This window comes from Bufo bufo, chromosome 8 (assembly GCF_905171765.1).
Source record: "Bufo bufo chromosome 8, aBufBuf1.1, whole genome shotgun sequence".
Classification (NCBI taxonomy): Eukaryota; Metazoa; Chordata; class Amphibia; order Anura; family Bufonidae; genus Bufo; species Bufo bufo.
In genome coordinates, this window is record NC_053396.1 from 108484121 (window position 1) to 108501009 (window position 16889).

Genomic DNA, 16889 nt, shown 5'->3' on the forward strand with positions numbered 1-16889 from the left:
GTGTAGGGTAAAAATATACATAAACCTCTCAAATGTATGCATACTAATGCCAGAAGCCTGACTAATAAAACTGGTGAACTGGAATTAGTGATGTGTGAAGAGGACTATGACATAGTGGGAATAACTTCATCAGATCCAGAGAGGGGGAGGGGTTTGTCTTTATGTAAAGTCCTGTCTAAAGCCCACACTCCGTGAAGATATAAGTGAGGGATATGAACATGTGGAGTCACTGTGGGTAGAGATACATGGAGCTAAAAACAACAATAAATTACTAATAGGAGTTTACTATAAACCACCTAATATACCAGAGTCCACAGAAAATCTACTACTAAACGAGATAGACAAGGCGGCAAATCATAATGAGGTGGTTATTATGGGGGACTTCAACTACCCAGATATAGACTGGGAAACTGAAACTTGTATATCTCATAAAGGAAACAGATTCTTGGCAATAACCAAAGACAATTATCTCTCCCAACTGGTTCAGGACTCGACTAGAGGGACGGCCATACTGGACTTAGTATTAACCAATAGACCTGACAGAACAACAGACGTGCAGGTTGGGGGACACCTGGGAAATAGTGACCATAAAGTAATAACCTTCCAATTATCATTCAAAAGAGCGTTTCTACAGGGAGGAACAAAAATGCCAAACTTCAAAAAAGCTAAATTCAGCCAACTAAGAGAGGCCATAGGCCTAACTAACTGGGATAAAGTCCTCACAAATAAAAATACAGCCACAAAATGGGATATCTTTAAAAGCATCCTAAAAGCTCATTGTGAGAGGTACATACCGTATGGGAATAAAAGGTTAAGGAACAAAAAGAAACCAATGTGGATAAACAGAACTGTAAAGAAAGCAATAAATGACAAAAAGGAAAAAAATAGAACATGTAAACAAATAAAAGCGGCCAAACTAGAGACCGAGAGATTAATTGCCAAAGAGAGTAAAACTAACCCTAAAATGTTCTTCAATTATATAAATGTTAAAAAGTATAAATCTGAAGGTGTCGGTCCTTTAAAGAGTAATGAGGGGGGAGTCGCAGAGAGCGACGAGGAGAAAGCAAAGCTGTTAAATATTTTTTTCTCCAATGTATTCACTGAGGAAAATAAACTGTCAGATGAAATGCTGAATGTAAAAATAAATTCCCCATTAAGTGTCCTGTCTGACCCAGGAAGAAGTACAACAGCGACTTAAAAAGATTAAAATAGACAAATCGCCAGGGCCGGATGGCATACACCCCCGTATCCTAAGGGAATTAAGTAATGTCATAGCCAGACCCTTATTTCTGATATTTGCGGACTCTACTGACAGGGAATGTCCCACAGGATTGGCGCATGGCAAATGTGGTGCCAATATTCAAAAAGGGTCCAAAAACAGAGCCTGGAAACTATAGGCCGGTAAGTTTAACATCTGTTGTGGGTAAACTGTTTGAAGGTTTTCTGAGAGATGCTATCTTAGAGCATCTTAACGGAAATAAGCAAATAACGCCATATCAGCATGGCTTCGTGAGGGATCGGTCATGTCAAACTAATTTAATCAGTTTCTATGAGGAGGTAAGTTCTAGACTTGACAGCGGCGAATCAATGGATGTCGTGTATATAGACTTCTCCAAAGCATTTGACACTGTACCACATAAAAGGTTAGTATATAAAATGAGAATGCTTGGACTGGGAGAAAACATCTGTATGTGGGTAAGTAACTGGCTCAATGATAGAAAACAGAGGGTGGTTATTAACGGTACATACTCAGATTGGGTCACTGTCACTAGTGGAGTACCTCAGGGGTCAGTATTGGGCCCTATTCTCTTCATTATATTTATTAATGATATTGTAGAAGGCTTGCATAGTAAAATATCAATTTTCGCAGATGACACTAAACTGTGTAAAGTAATTAACACTGAAGAGGACAGTATTCTGCTACAGAGGGATCTAGATAGATTGGAGGCTTGGGCAGATAAGTGGCAGATGAGGTTTAACACTGACAAATGTAAGGTTATGCACATGGGAAGGAATAATGCAAGTCACCCGTACATACTAAATGGTAAAACACTCGGTAACACTGACATGGAAAAGGATCTAGGAATTTTAATAAACGGCAAACTAAGCTGCAAAAACCAGTGTCGGGCAGCTGCTGCCAAGGCCAATAAGATAATGGGTTGCATCAAAAGGGGCATAGATGCCCGTGATGAGAACATAGTCCTACCACTTTACAAATCACTGGTCAGACCACACATGGAATACTGTGTACAGTTCTGGGCTCCAGTGAACAAGGCAGACATAGCAGAGCTGGAGAGGGTCCAGAGGAGGGCAACTAAAGTAATAACTGGAATGGGGCTACTACAGTACCCTGAAAGATTATCAAAATTAGGGTTATTCACGTTAGAAAAAAGACGACTGAGGAGAGATCTAATAATGTATAAATATATCAGGGGTCAGTACAGAGATCTATCCCATCATCTATTTATCCCCAGGACTGTGACTGTGACGAGGGGACATCCTCTGCGTCTGGAGGAAAGAAGGTTTGTACACAAACATAGAAGAGGATTCTTTACGGTAAGAGCAGTGAGACTATGGAACTCTCTGCCTGAGGAGGTGGTGATGGTGAGTACAATAAAGGAATTCAAGAGGGGCCTGGATGTATTTCTGGAGCGTAATAATATTACAGGCTATAGCTACTAGAGAGGGGTCGTTGATCCAGGGAGTTATTCTGATTGCCTGATTGGAGTCGGGAAGGAATTTTTTATTCCCCTAAAGTGAGGAAAATTGGCTTCTACCTCACAGTTTTTTTTTTTGCCTTCCTCTGGATCAACTTGCAGGATAACAGGCCGAACTGGATGGACAAATGTCTTTTTTCGGCCTTATGTACTATGTTACTATGTTAAATTATTCTAGATTTGTTTTGAATTATACTAGGTGGAATCACAATTTTAGCATGTAGGGGGAGATCTGGCCAGTGGCATTGCAAGGGGGGTGCGGGCCACATCGGGTGACACCAGTCTGATGGGGTGTCACCTGCCCCCACCGGCTGCCGTACTGACTTACTGCAGTGCAATTTGAATGTGTTAAATAATTTAATTAATCACCTAGGTACAGTACAGACCAAAAGTTTGGACACACCTTCTCATTCAAAGAGTTTTCTTTATTTTCATGACTATGAAGGCATCAAAAGTATGAATTAACACATGTGGAATTATATACATAACAAACAAGTGTGAAACAACTGAAAATATGTCATATTCTAGGTTCTTCAAAGTAGCCACCTTTTGCTTTGATTACTGCTTTGCACACTCTTGGCATTCTCTTGATGAGCTTCAAGAGGTAGTCCCCTGAAATGGTCTTCCAACAGTCTTGAAGGAGTTCCCAGAGATGCTTAGCACTTGTTGGCCCTTTAGCCTTCACTCTGCGGTCCAGCTCACCCCAAACCATCTCAATTGGGTTCAGGTCCGGTGACTGTGGAGGCCAGGTCATCTGGCGCAGCATCCCATCACTCTCCTTCATGGTCAAATAGCCCTTACTTTCAAAGTTTTCCCAATTTTTCGGCTGACTGACTGACCTTCATTTCTTAAAGTAATGATGGCCACTCGTTTTTCTTTACTTAGCTGCTTTTTTCTTGCCATAATACAAATTCTAACAGTCTATTCAGTAGGACTATCAGCTGTGTATCCACCTGACTTCTCCTCAACGCAACTGATGGTCCCAACCCCATTTATAAGGCAAGAAATCCCACTTATTAAACCTGACAGGGCACACCTGTGAAGTGAAGAGACTGTATTGTAACAGAGAGGGGAGGAAAATAAATGTGCCACCCATGGGGGGGGGGGGAAGGGATGACATGATGAGGGGACCCGGGACAATGATGAAGGGAGGGACAATGTTGGAGTCTGTGCCATGGGGAAGGGGGGGGTGACATCATGTCACCCCCCACCCCCTTTGGCACAAACTCCAACATTGTCCCTCATCATGTCACCCCCCCTGATGGTGCAGACTCCAACATTGTCCCCCATTAGGGAGCATAATGGATGGGGGGTTGACTACTGACATGAGGGGCATGATGGACGGGGTGCTGAAGGCTGACAAGGGGGGCATGATAGATGGGGGCTGACGGCTGATATGGGGGGCTGATCTGAGGTATGATTAACATTGGGGGTCTGATTGGTGGTCTGACCTGAGGTATAATGGAAAATATTCTTTCTTATTATACTCCTCTAAAACCTATGTGCGTCTTATAGGGCGAAAAGTACAGTCATCAAACCAGCGATTGAAGCAGAGCGAAGATACCAGCGCAATGCTTCTGTCAGAATGCACATCAGTGCTGCAGCTGGTTCATCGGTGCACAACCGTCCACCAAGAACAGGGGTGCACAACGTTTCCTGGTTGGGGGCCACATTGCCAGACTGAACCAATGACGAGGGCCGAAATAAAAATTTAAAGGTGTATTAACAACTGAAATATTGTACTTGTGTGTTCAATATGCCATATTATATAACATAAATGTCTGGTTACACTTCCAGGACTCCCATCTAATGGGAGAAATACATGAAAAATAAATGTGAGCAGCCACAAGACATAGGCATACATGTCTGTCACCAGATGGTTGGGGGCCGCACAGAATGGTATCAAGGGCCGCAGGTTGTGCACCCCTGACCTAGAAGGTAAAAAAACAAAACAAAAAACCAGGCTGCAACGCAATCAATTTATTAACATTAACTTCCTATAACATTTGAAACAGAACATTAACTTTTATAAACTTTATTGAACTTTTGGAACATTAACTTTTTTGCTTACCTGTGATTTTTTTTTTTTAACCTTTATAGGACAAACCTCTCCTTCCCCATGGGACAATGTGCAAAGCGCAAATCGCCCAGAGATGTGGCGAAGTACGTTATGCACTTTGTCCCAGGTGAAAGGAGAGGTTTGCAGCAGCTCTGTGTGAAAGGGCCCTAAGACCCCTGTGTGCCTGTCCTGTGTCACACAATCCCTATACCTGTGTGTGGTACTTCCGAAACACTGATCGGTTCCGAAAAACTGCGTTTTGGGTGGAGGGCGAACTAAGGTGACACTAATACTATTATAGATCTGACTGTGATCAGTTCTGATCACTTACAGATACTATAAAAGTACCATTGCTGATTAGCGATACGCTAATCAGCAAATCAGTGACTGCGGTGGGCTGGGCTGGGCGCTAACTGAAGCTAACTACCAAAGGGGCCTAAACTAATCTAAACCTAACAGTCAATACTAGTGGGAAAAAAAAGTGACAGTTTACACTGATCACTTTTTCCCCTTTCACTAGTGATTGACAGGGGTGATCAAGGGGTTAATTGGGGTTATCTGGGGCTAAATGTGTAGTGTTAGGTGTACTCGCAGTGATCTGTGCTCTCTGCTGGGACCAACCGACGAAAAGGAACCAGCAGAGAGCACAGAAGCCATTTAACACATTATATTTATAAATATAATGTGTTAAATGGCTTGTGATTCAATTTTTTAAAAGTCACCAGCCTGCCAGCGGTGATCATTGGCTGGCAGGCTGGTGAGGAACTTTTCCCGGCCCGCACTGCGCATGTGTGGGCCGGCTATGCTCGTAATCTCGCGAGATGACGCGCCTATGCGTCTACGAGGAATAACCCGGCCGCCCGCAGGACGCATCTCTACGTTAGGCGGTCGGGAGCTGGTTAAAATACTTATCCCATACGGCAAATGACATAATGGGGGGGGGGGGGGAAAATCAAAATCACCAGTTCGCCTTTTTTTTTTTTTTTGTTTTGTTTTTGTTACTTCACCTCCCCCAAAAAATTTAATAAAAAATGGTCAGAAAGTCATTAAAACACAAGAAAAACTATATAAATGTGGTATCATTGTAATCATACTGACCGGGAGAATGGCGTTAAGTGGTCAGTTTTACCTCATGGGAAATGCTGTAAAAACAAAACCCACAAAAATGTGGTGGAGTATTTTTATTCCACCCCATTAAAAAAAAAATATGTCCCATTTTATTGTATGCAACCATAAATGGTGCCATTAGAAAGTACAACTTCTCCTGCAAAAAGAAGCCCTCATATGGCTATGTGAATGGAAAAATAAAAAAGTTATGGCTCTTGGAAGGCTGAGAGTAAAGTCCTGAAGGGGAACCTGTCACATTGAATAAGCATTCTGGTCTACCCTTATCGTAGTATAGAGCAGGAATAGCAGAGCAGATTGGTCGATTTGTTTTGTGGTTGAAAAATCATTGTAAGTCATATTTTATTCATTTCTGGGCTTCCAGTGGGCGGTCCTGCTCGGGGATTGTGTCACTTCTAGGACCACCCACTGGACTCCTAAGCATAGAATGTACAGAGATTTCAACCAATAAATGACAAGTTGCACTGAAACGATATATCAGTCTGCTCCTCTCCCCCTCTATAACATGCTGCCGGCAGATTGGATAGCAACGTCATGCTGACAAATTGCTTTTAAATACGAAGATTCAGACGGCGACTTACCGGAATTGTACGTACAGCAGATAAACCTAATGTATACGGGCATTATACTGTACTATAGATCTGTGCTGTATCATTCACAATACGTCCAGGTCTATTAATATAAGACGTGCCAAAAATAGGACCTTCCACTAGAGAAAAATGTGCACGTTCCCATTCACCTCTTCCATGTGTGGGCAGCAAGCTGCTCTCCCAGCTGCAAAGGAATAACATTTTCTTCTCCATTATGAATTCAGGATAGTGTTAAATAATTATAATGCGCGAAAATCAGGTTAGCAGAACGTGGAGGAATATTTTAATCTCGGTTGAACTGCAGCTTTTTTTTTTTTGCACCAGCAATCTCATGTCTTCCACACATACGGCTGCTCTCTAATCTTTGTGTGTCTTATGAGAAAGTGCATGTGTTTGATGTGATACATTCACAATGGCACCTATTTGGTTGGCAGGACGTCACTGCATGACCTGGTACATTCATATAGGCTGTTTTATATGGATGAGGCTTGTGCAGAACGCCAGGACTTGCTTACCTCCACAGCAGAAGTCATAAATATTGTAATCCATCATTAAAGACGTGGATACATTTCATGTAGCAGCCTATCCCTTTCTACTAGTCCTTCGGAGCAATCATAAATGTATTGTGCCCAGGGAAATAATCCTGGACAAGTGGCAGAGACATTGAGTTCTCCTCATTGTGTGCAGTTCTTATTTGACAGATCTTCTACATTAGAAGTACATTTCTACTGTGAAAACCGAGAATATAGCTGTTACATTCAATACCATAACTTTTTTTCACATGAATTTATATATTTTGCCAAGTATTATGTTCTGAGCTCTTTGACACTTAAAGGGGTGTGCCGGTTTTACAATTAGGTCACTGTAATAAGCCTCCCGGCGAATGGTGGAGCAGGGAGGCTCTCTACTTCCCCATTCTATTCAACTACCGCTATGTCTGCTTTCTTAGGATGCAGATATAATTACATTTGGGACATGCCACAGCTCTCCAGGGACCGTCCCACCGCATCCAGGACGGTTGGGAGGTATGCTGCACTATTTAATAATTAAGTGTCTTCCAGCCTGATTGGCCTAGATGAGCCCTGTGGCTATGGCAAAAAGAAGTGTGGTGGTCATTTATATATTTAATTTTTAATAAATGTGTAGGGCAGATGATATTATAAAGTTTTTCTATACACATTATTCGCCAAATCGGCCTAATTTTCGATTAATTTTTGGTACTGGACAGGAGCCCCAAGCTCTGCCGGTTCCAGGAAAAATCCATACTCAGAGCTGAGAATACAGCCCTATAGATGCTAGAGGCGCAACTTCTTAGCCTGGCTGCTGCTGTTACTACTCCAAAAAAAGCGGAAGAACCTGATGTGTCAGTGCCAGGAAGGCATGGGTGTTGGTGATCAGGTGTTATAAACAGGCAGGACAGTCCATTGTAGTACTGTAATACCCAATGCACTGAAACATCGGGCAGATCAGGTATTTGAGCAGCAGTGTCGGTAGACAGGCAGAGGAGACGCGGTGCCTCTAGCCTGTACAAGAGCCGTATTCAGAGAATACTGAGTGCCGAATACATGTTTTCTCTACCAGTTGCTGATAGCATAGGAGCTGTGGCTTAGAACCAGGATAAGAAAAGGAGGCTGAATTGGCTTATAAAGTGTACAGAATAACTTAAAGGGGTTATCCCATGACCAATGTAAAAAATTAAAATCAGACATCATATAGTACATGACAATATCTTTCTAATAAAGCTGGACCAGCCCTGTACCCCACATGGAACCAAACTTCTCCCCATTTATTGCTCTGCTAGATTTATGCCAAGCTGAAGGGGAGTCTCTTTTCTGCTGCAGCTCAGGGGGGTGTCTCAGCTCTCCCTATCACAGCTCAGGATTCAGTTGAAGGATGAAACTGAGCATGTGCGGCCTTCTCAGTGAGCAGGTCAAAGAAATAAGAAAAAACAAACAGCAGATGGCGCTCTACAGATACATTTTATTGAATAACTCAGTGGGTATGCTACATTTTTAATTACATGCAATTACAAAAGTATTCAGATCCAGGTGCTGGTTTGAAAACTGTAGAATATTTTTCGTGGGACAACCCCTTTAATAAAATAAAGTGCCCTAATACTAAGTGACTGTTGCACTTTAAAGGGAACCTGTCATCACAAAATACAGTATAAGCTGTAGTTGGCATGGTATAAAGCAGGAGGAGCAGAGCAGATTGCTATATTTCTCAAAACGTGTAATTTATGCTTTCATACCTCTGCTCCTTTTATGCAGAGGAGTCATGTGGACAGTTCTGTTCAGTGATTGAAAGCTAACACTACAGGGAAGGCTGTCAATCAGTGATAGGACCGCCCACATGACTCCTAAGCATAAAAGGAGCAGAGGTTTAAGTGCATAACTTACAAGTTTTCCTGAATCTTTTCCTGCAAAACTGTATATCAACAATTCTGGAGCATCTATTCTTATGTCTGTATGTTGTGCTATTCCTTTATTATTTGCACTAGAAGTTATGATTGAATTGAATTATCTGTAGTAAGGGTACAGAGGGGAGGTAACCAGTTGGGAGGTGTACCTGCACAGACTGACTCTATCCAATCAGTGCTACCATTTTCAGACTGTGCAAATACCCCCCCCCCCCCCCAACTGGTTACCTCCCCTCTGTACCCTTACTGAAAGCTAATAGCAATTCATTCATAACTTCTAGTGCAAATAATAAAGGAATGGCACAACATACAGACATAAGAATAGATGCTCCAGAATTGTTATTACATGGGGAATGCATGGAGCTATTAAAATAGGCATGTCAGGAGTGGTGACAGGTCCTCTTTAAAGGGGTGTTCTGGTACTTACTGTAGATCAATGTTTAGTGCAGCGGAGCATGGGAGCCGATGTCTCCTTGTCCCACCATTCACCGTCATAGGCCATTAGGCTTTAAGTCTATGTCTGGATGGTGCACACTGGGCAATGACTTCATCACACCACCTGCACCAGGACGCAGGCTGGATGAGGACTGTGTCCTGCACCGCATCAGAGACAGGGGCAAGGAACAGAAGCGAGGAGAGTATTTGATTTTGCTACTTTCCTTTGCCACAGTGGAGTGGCATATTATTGAGCGGTGATTATTACTGATTGGTGCTATGGGGCTTTCTTACTACTGGGGGCACTATAGGGGGTATGCAGTGAGGTTTTTATAACTACTGGACACTATATAGAGGGCTTTTTTACACCTGGGGGCAGTATAGTAGGCATGAGTACTACTGAGGCCACTCTAGGCTGACACTATTGCTTCTTGGGGCACTACAAGGGTAGTATTACTACTAAGTGCACTATGATGGGCTTTATTATTACTGGGGCACTATAGGGGGCATTATTACTTTACACACTATGAAGGGCATTACTACTAACACTAGGGCTCTGGGGAGAAGTATTGCTATTGGGGCACTATTACTAGTGGGAGAACTTTGGAAGAGAATTATTGCTATTGATGGGACTTTTATGGGAGCAGTATTACCATAAGGGGCACACTGGCAACAGGCGGTAAAAGTACAACAAAATCAGTCACAGCTGACCAAAATCTGGCAACCGACGGGCATGTCCACATCGTGTGCCAGAAATCGGCATCAAGTTGTTGACATCTCAACAAAAGGGACTCTTCCCATCATAAACAGTCTAAGAGGAGTTGGATACGTTAGAGGAGGAGTTAGATACGTTTGGTGAATGATCCGCCTGTTGTTAACCGATGGGGAAACTTTGAGATCAGATTCCAATAAATTAGCAACTGAATCATCTGTGAGCAAATTTCTTTTTAATCTCTATTAATCTATGACATTCAAAGGAGAGTAAGGGAGTTTGTTAGCTGGGTTAAAATGATGCCAATAAGTGGAAAGTGTGAGATCCGTTTGCAGGGGTCTGGAAATGTTGAATCCAGAAATATCATACTGTAGCCCTGAAAAGGACTATAACACATTATGAGAAAAAAAGGTCTCCTAATATAGAAATCCCTGCCTTACACCATATGTCGACATTCTGAAAATGTAAAAGGTGAGAGAAACATGACTTGTCTCACAGCGGCATATCAGCTAGGATGTCATCAAAATTCTCCATTGTCCATGATTTAGCTTCCTTCCCAGCTATTAGAGCTATATGATGAAGTGGAATCAAGGGTTTTTGGGGAAGCAGTGGTACTTTCAGGAGGGCCACAGGTTAGAAAGATCTAACTAATGTTCCAGATGGTGCTTCGGGTTAGGGTCCATTCACATGTCCGCATTATGGGTCCGCATCCGTTACCGCAATTTTGCAGAACGGGAGCGCACCCATTCATTTTCAATGATGCAGACAGCACACTTCAGTTCCGCGGCCCCGCAAAAAAAATAGAACATGTCCTATTCTTGTCCGCAGCCATGGACAAGAAAAGGCATTTCTATTATAGTGCTGGCCATGTGAGGTCCACAAAATGCGGAACGCACATGGCCATTGTCCGTGTTTTGCGAATCTGCAATTTGCGGACCACAAAACACTTGCGGACATGTGAATGGAGCCTAAGGGAGAAATGCGTTAATAACGCCTAAGGCTACATTCACACGACCGTATGTGTTTTGCAGATCCGCAAAAAAAATTACGGATGACGTTCCGTATGGCATCCGTTTTTTTTTGATGATCCATTGAAACAATGCCTATGATTGTCAGCAAAACGGTCAAGAATAGGACATGTTCTATCTTTTTTGCGGGGCTACGGAACGGACATACGGATGCAGATAGCACACGGTGTGCTGACTGCATTTTTTGCAGACCCATTCAAATGAATGGTTTCGCATCCTATCCGCGGAACGGACACGGAAACAAAATACGTTTGTGCGAATGTAGCCTGAGAAAATGTATTGAAGTTATCCAGCTAGATAGTATAACAATAAATCTGGTAACACCATTTGGGACTCTTGAGAACTTTTAAATTCACTGTAGCTCTGGATTGGCCCCAAATAAATGATATGGTGAGAGAGTCATAGTCTTTAAAAACCCTTTAGCTATAGGGACAACTAAGTGTTGACATAGATACAGGCACTTAGAAAAGCTAATAAATATATTTAGACAAATTGGGAAGTGATTTAGAAATTTTTAATTTATCCTGTGCACGAGCTAATAGTAAATACTGTGCTGTAACGCTGATGATTGAAGTTTCGTTATCACTATACCAACCCATTATATGAGTAGGGCTCTTCCAAACCTGCCTACAAAGAGTCATGTAAACTTGACATCCAAACTTATTTGCGGGCCAAAAAGGAAGTCAAATTTGTTGATAATATTAATAGCAAGATTCAGATGCAAGCCACATAAAGACCTTCTTGTCCTCTCTATTACTTATGCATATGCCTTGATGGTGCATATCTTGTCTAAATCTGGTCGCCAGACCAGAAAGTAGTGGTGTGCAAGGACATCCCTGCTGTGTACCTCTATAGCGGACAAGAATAGGCATTTCTATGGGGGTGCCGGCCAGGTGTATTGCGGATCCGCAATGCACTAAGGACATGTGAATGGAGCCTAAAACTGAGTAAATCTGTCTAAAATGTCACTGTGTTGTTGTAGAATATCACCAAAGGGCTAAATACAGCAAACAATACGTCATCAAAGAGGTGGATTTACACGCTAAATGCACCAAGAGTTTACTTGATTGATTTCCTAGTTCAAAGGTCATCTGTTCAAGAAAAAATGGTTTGCAATCAGCCTCTTCCCTAAGGGTGTTAAGGTAGTGTCTTCCACCACTAAGCCATACTACTCTATTAGAGTCTGTAGGATCTGCACTGTATTGCCATTCCAAGCCAGAACAGAGTACATCAAGTTCTGATTCGTCATGGAAGTTCTCTTTTCATATATGAAATAGAGGATTGTAAACATCCACTAAGGTAGACGTTGAGAGTGTCCCAATATACAGTGCTCAGCATAAATGAGTACACCTCAACAGATTTGTCAGAAAACCTTTAGTTTCCTTTGAGAATCAACATTTTCTTTGGGATACCATACTACTAAATACTTCAACAAATGTGGGCCAATGATTGCAAAGAGGATTTGTTAATATGCACACACAAAAAAGTAAGTTTTCTAAAAAGTTCACTCAAAACCATGTTGCAGAAATGAGTACACCCCAATGAAAGTCTTAGAAGCAAAGCTAAAGTTTAGACTACAAAATTCTAATTAACAAGAACTCAACCACAGGTATGTCTAATTATTCATTAAACAAGTGTCTAGCAGACAAGTACCGTAGACTATAAAAGGGTGTAACATAACAACGAAAACCTCTTCCTATTTCATACTGTCAGCAGTGGCACTACATGGAAAAGAAATGTTGCAAGACCTTAGAAAGAAAATAATTTATTTACACAAGAAAGGTGAAGGCTACAAGAAGATCAGCAAAGCTTTACTTATCAGAATACTGTAGCAAAAGCGATACAAAAATGTAAAAAAGATGTAACTGCAACCTTCTCACAGATGTCCAGGCTGTCCAGTGCAGTTAACACCTGAACAGAAGCATCTTCTCATGAGAACAGTTGAAGAAAATCGCCATGCAATTACACTGCAGTTAGCTAAAGAAGTAGCCAAACTGGGGTGAGTATTTGCCATGACACAATACAGCGTACGCTGCAGAGGAATGGCATGCACAGGTGTTGTCCACGAAGGAAGCCTCTCCTAAAGCCTGCCTACAATTTGCCAGAGCCAATGCTGAAAAAATATCCCTGAGGAAGAGAAGTGATACTTCTCGAAATGTGTTGGATTTTTCCCATTTCAGCTTTAGTATCTGTGCTTCCATCTGAAAGAAAGAACTAAACTAAAGGACTCTGGGATTGAGCCAAGCCATTGGAGCTTTTACCACAGCTGGACTATCGAAGGTACAGACCACGGGAGAAACGAATGTAGGAATGATTTATATCACGAACCAACTGCACTATTCATATAGGGGAAAATTGGATGTGGTAGAATCTCAACAGGAGCCAATTAAGAGACGGTTTATACTTGATAGTTTGTGCAGAAACCATACTGTTTTCTATATTCCAATGCTGAAAAAGATGAAGACCACTGGGACTCTATACTATTAGTGATGACACCGAGATATATATTTTTGGAAATATGGATTCAATCATGGATGGTGTCGCAAATGAGAGACGTACAAAACGAAATGCATGGTGGATACAGTGAAATAGCGTCCTCATATGAGGCTGCATTAATGCTGCTGGTGTTGGGGAGCTGCAGATGTACTGCTCTATATTGAAAGAGAAGATGTTACCATGACTCTGTGTCCTTGTTTGTCGTGCACTTTTCCAACATGACAATGATCTAAAACATATCTAAGGCCACTATTGCATTTCTGAAGAAGAACCAGGTGAAATGATTCAGTGGCCAAGTATGTCTCCTGATCTGAACCCAATCTAACACCTATGGAGAACTCTAAAGAGACAAGATTCGCGTCCCCACCTATCCCTTGGTTGAACTTGATGGACTTATGTTACTAGTAACTATGTAACCATAGTAACTATGTAACTCTTCATCCAGCATCCATACTCTACAAGAGGTTCTTGAAGAATGAAAAAAGATAAATGTTGCAATATTTCGCCAATTTGTTCATTCCGTGCCGCGAAGATTTGGTGCTGTCCTTAAGAATCATGGAGGTCATACAAAATACTAGATGAAGTAGTTTTTGATGTGGGGTGTACTCCTGTTTGCATCAACAAATTTCTATGACGTCACTTCCGGTTTTGTGTTCCACAGTGGAACGCATATCACTTCCGGTTATCGGCACACGATCTGGCTGCTCTTTTCCCTGTGTTCATATACACTATCACTTTTCTCACATTTTGATCAGTGTAGGTACTGCCTATGTTAGGAAACCATGGTTTTTTGATTAGGTTGTTTCCACACTAACGGTTCTACTTAGCAGGAAGTGACGATGTGCGTTCCAAGATGGAACGCACACCGCCTACATCCTCTTGTGTGGCCACACACCATCAGATACACCAAGTGTTTTTAATTTAGTTCATTAACACACATATAAAAAGCCCTGTCTGTCATTACATCCACATATCCCCTTGAGGAAGCTAACGTGAGTCGGGGTGTCTGGGACCTTCTCTGGTTAGTATACTACAACCTGCTTTTATCCTCTTGCCTCCACATGTTGGATATGCACTTGGCACTTTTTATAGCATGCTGCTGATGTTTGTTATACCCTATCACTGTGAAGCTGTCGCTTATGGGGTGGTAGAAGTACTTGCTTGAACATGCTTGTAGGAGGATAGCAGTCTTTTCAATATTTCCATTGAATATTGGGTCCCTATTTTTGTCCTGTGTATTTTATCGCCTATGTCTATGTTATTATATGTATTAATAAAGGAGTTACTTATTTTCATACTACCATTTTTGTCGTGCACAATTAATTGGTGAGGCTTCTAGTACAGCATTGTGCATGGCACTTTAGCTTTATAAACTATATCTTATAGGTGTACAGTAGTATCAACTAATTTCAGTAAAACTTAAAATCTAAGTTTTATTTTATTAACCTTATAAATTGAGTGTAGGGCGGCTCACTAAAACCTAAAAAATGGAATAAGGTGCTCAATCCAAACGGAGCGTACCCAACGCTTGTAGTAGGGAATTGTGAGTTGTAGATGAAGGGATGGCACTCAGATCATAGGTTTATGTATGGAAAATAATATTTATTATAGGATGGTTGGGTATGCCAAATGTACAGTAGTAAAAAAGTGCTGAATGCAATCAATTTAAAATATAAAGGATTAGAATATAAATACATAAAGGAAATGATAAAACTTCAATTAAATAGTAAATCCTAGGAAAGATAGAAATATAAAAAGATGATGCTGTAACAGTATAAATAAAAATACAAATATAATAAAATAGCCGAGGGAGGTATAATGTATATAAGTCTTACGGACCTACTGTAGGTAGGTATAAGTATCCAGTCCAATAGTATCCGGGAAATGGATAAGGGGTGGGTACCTTCTTTTAGGGAATGTAATAACGTTCAGTTTAAATTAGTTAATTGGCCCTCTTGTCCCAAAAATAAATGGGGTATCCGTAAGTTGGATAGGAGGTGAATATCTACTGTGTGAGGTATAAACACATCCGGTTATAGTTTGCTTATTTTGATATTCATAGTCTAGTAGTGGTGGGTTGTAATGTATAATACTGCTGTGTTAGCAGGTACGTTACCCTCCTGGTAGTTACTGGTAGGCTGGTGAGCGGCTCCTGACGGGCGGATAGCGTCCACGTGTGGTGTTCCCGCTCGCGGGGCTGTTTGCTCTGCCTATTTGCTGCTGTTGTTTTTCGTCACTTCCGGTGACGTCACCTGCGCTCGCTGACTCTCCCGCTCGATTTTCATTGGCGTTCCACGTGGAGGCTGATGGCGGGAAAACGCTGCAGCTTTCAAAAAATTAAGTTTGCTCCGGAGCTTTTTAACTTTGGGATCCTTTTTAGCTAGCTGGTTTGAGTATGGCTAACTCAATACTGCTCCTTCTTCAGTGGGAATGAGTAGCCTGTTTTACTTTGGTCTAGATATATGGACCTAATTGGATCCAATTAGTAGTTGGAGGAGTGGTCTTGGACGTAATTCCCTGGTGTTTGGTAACATTTGTACTGGACTTACAGATGAGAAGGATGGGATCCGGATGTAGTAGTTATAACATAGAAATAGGATGCAGCAATATAATAGACAAATATGGTGTCTATGGATTTTATGGTTATACAATAAATGTAAAAATTATAAAAACAAATATATAGAAAATTTATTATAAAGCAAACCGTATAATAAAAACACTACAATAGAGATGGTAGCAAGTGGGGTAAATCCATAGATATAAAACTATGGACATAAGTCAATAAACATAAATCCATAGATATTGTGTGTCTGTAGCTATCAATTAGATGTCAGACGGGTAATCTGCCTGAAGGCAGTGTGGATCAATAGTGGTTTTAGTTGGATATTTAGGTTTAGTCAGATCATAATGACTTCCAAATATGGTGTGCTACATAGATGGACACCGGCTGCAGATTTGATTGGGCCTGCAGGTTTGGTTGAAGGGAGAGCGTTGATGGTGTAAAATGGGGGAGGGGCCCACCTGGGAGGAGGGGTCGGAGTGCTGATAGACAGCCAGACTACGATCCCAATTCCCGAGGGGGGCACCCCACCCGAGTGGTCAATGTGTTTGTGTGGCATTGAATCATATTCATAAGAAGCCGAAAATTTTCATCTCCGCATTGAGACCATTCGGGATCATTGTGTTGAACTCAAATATTTTTCTAGATTCAGACCTAGACATAGCCGCTATATGGTTGCCACCTCTTCATTGGCGTGTAGTTTTCTCTAGGGCTACATAGGTGAGTGATGACGGGTCGCAGTTATGTT